At 45.5% G+C, this 2,306-nt stretch overlaps 1 long non-coding RNA gene across 1 annotated transcript; it reads right to left on the bottom strand.

Annotated features, from left to right (window-relative positions):
* Nucleotides 1-153: 153 nt before the first annotated feature.
* On the bottom strand, nt 154-1,917 carry LOC121356102. Its single transcript, XR_005955509.1, has 3 exons — nt 1,787-1,917; nt 1,627-1,701; nt 154-207 (listed from the first exon to the last, which is right to left on the bottom strand). It is a non-coding gene; the product is annotated as an uncharacterized LOC121356102 (long non-coding RNA).
* Nucleotides 1,918-2,306: the final 389 nt, after the last annotated feature.

Below are 2,306 nucleotides of genomic sequence, written 5' to 3'. Positions count from 1 at the left end.
ATTCCCCAAATTCCCCCTAAAATTCCCAAAAATTTCCCAAATTCTCCCCAAATTCCCCCCAATTCAAATTCCCCAAATTCCCCCCAAAAATTCTCCCCAAAATTCCCCCAAAATTCCCCAAATTCTCCCCAAATTCCCCGAATTCCCCGATCTGCTGACCTGGGCCGGGGGCGGCTCCGGTTGGGCCTTGGAGGGGCCGGGCTGGGCCTGGGGGGGAATTTGGGGGGAAAATCAGGGAATTTGGGAAAATTTGGGAGGAAAATGTGAAAATTTGGGAAATATTGGGGTGGAAATGGGAAAATTTGGGAGAAAAATTGGGGGAAAATGGGAAAATTTGGGAAAAAAATTGGGGGAAAAGCAGGGAATTTGGGAAATTTGGGAGAAAATTTGGGGAAAATGAGAAAATTTGGGATAAAATTGATAAAATCTGGGGAAATTACAATGAATCAGGGAAAATTGGGGGAAATTTGGGATGAAAATGGGAAAATTTGGGAAAAATTGGGGGGAAATCGGGGAAATTTGGAGAAAAATCTGGGGAAAATAGGGAAAAATTGAGAAAATTCGGGGAAATTTGGGGGAAATTGGGACAAAATGAGAAAATTTGGGAAAAATTTGGGAAAAATTTGGGAAATTTGGGGCCAAAATGGAAAATTGGGAAAACCTGGGGAAAATTGGGACAAATTGAAAAAATTTGGGGAAAATTGAGAAAATTGAGTAAATTTGGGGAAAATTGCAAAAAATTGGGAAAATTAGGGGTAAAATTGAGGAAATTTGGGGGAAATTTTGGGGAAAATTGGGGAAATTTGGGGGGAAATTGGGGAAAATTGGGGAAATTTAGGAAATTTGGGGAAAATTGAGAAAAATTGGGGAAATTTGGGGGAAATTTGGGGAAAATTGGGGGGAAATTGGGGAAAATTGGGAAAAAATTGAAGAACTTTGGGGGAAATTGGGAAAATTTGGGAAACATTGATAAAATTTGGGAAAATTACGGAAAAAATTGAGGAAATTTGGGGAAAATTTGGGGAAATTTTGAAAAAAATAGCGAAAAATTGAGGAAATTTTGGGGAAATTTTGTGAAAATTGAGGATATTTGGAGAAATTTGGGGAAATTTGGGGGAAAATTGGGGAAATTTGGGGAAAATTGGGACAAAGTGAGGAAATTTGGGGGAAATTGGGGGAAATTGGGGGAAAATTGGGGGAAAACTGGGAAAAATTGAGAAATTTGGGAGAATTAGGGAAAAAATTGAGGAAATTTGGGGGAAAATTGGGGAAAATTGGGAAAATTGGGACAAAATGAGGAAATTTGGGGAAAATTGAGGAAAAAATTGAGGAAATTTGGGGGAAAATTGGGGAAAATTGGGAAAAATTGGGAAAATTTGGGGGAAAATTGGGGGAAAATTGGGAAAAACTGAGGAAATTTGGGGGAAAATTGGGAAAATTAGGGAAAAAATTGAGAAAATTTGGGGAAAATTTGGGGAAATCTGGGGCCAAAACCGTGAGGGAAAAAAGAGTGAAAAACCCGAAATTTGGGACGAAACCGGGGCAAAATTTGGGATATTTGGGAAAAAATTGGGGGAAACGCGGAGAAAGCTCCGGATTTTTTGGGAATTGCTGGAATTTCGGCACCTCCTCCTTCTTGTAGGGCGCCTCCAGCATGGCCTCGATGACGATGTCGAAGTCGTCCGACGTCATCGCGTCCGCCTACGGAAACTCGGGGATTTCAGCTCCGAAAATTCCCCAAAAATTCCCCAAAAATTCCCAAAAGAATTCTTGGTTTTGGTCTCACCGGGTCTGGCAGCGCTTTGGATCCCCCCGAGTCCATCCCGGGGGTTTTTTTGGGGGAAAACCCCCGGAATTTGGGGTTTTTTTTCTGGAATGACGTCATCGAGAAAAGGGCGGTGACGTCACCGGCAGCGGTGACGTCACGGTCCGCCTATAGGAATCAGCGGAGCCCAAGCCACGCCCCTTCCCATTGGCAACAACGGCACCCAAGCCACGCCCCCTCCCATTGATAACAACCGCGCCCAAGCCACGCCCACACAAAAGCGATGGTTTAGCCACGCCCCCTCCCATTGATAACAACCGCGCCCAAGCCACGCCCACACAAAAGCGATGGTTTAGCCACGCCCCTCCCGTTGAAAACATCGCTTAAGCCACGCCCCCTCAACAAAGCCACGCCCTCCCACTTTAAAAACCCAACAGCCCAAGCCCCGCCCATTGTCGCAGGCCACGCCCCCTCCCCTCACGGCCTCAGCGCCCCCTGGCGGCGCCGCCCTCACGCTCCGTTTCCCGCCCTTCCCCCCCCC

This window comes from Pyrgilauda ruficollis, unplaced genomic scaffold, assembly GCF_017590135.1.
Source record: "Pyrgilauda ruficollis isolate IOZ18807 unplaced genomic scaffold, ASM1759013v1 scaffold2819, whole genome shotgun sequence".
In the NCBI taxonomy this organism is placed as follows: Eukaryota; Metazoa; Chordata; class Aves; order Passeriformes; family Passeridae; genus Pyrgilauda; species Pyrgilauda ruficollis.
The sequence above is the reverse complement of the archived record's forward strand: the minus strand, read 5'-3'. Positions and strand labels throughout refer to the sequence as shown.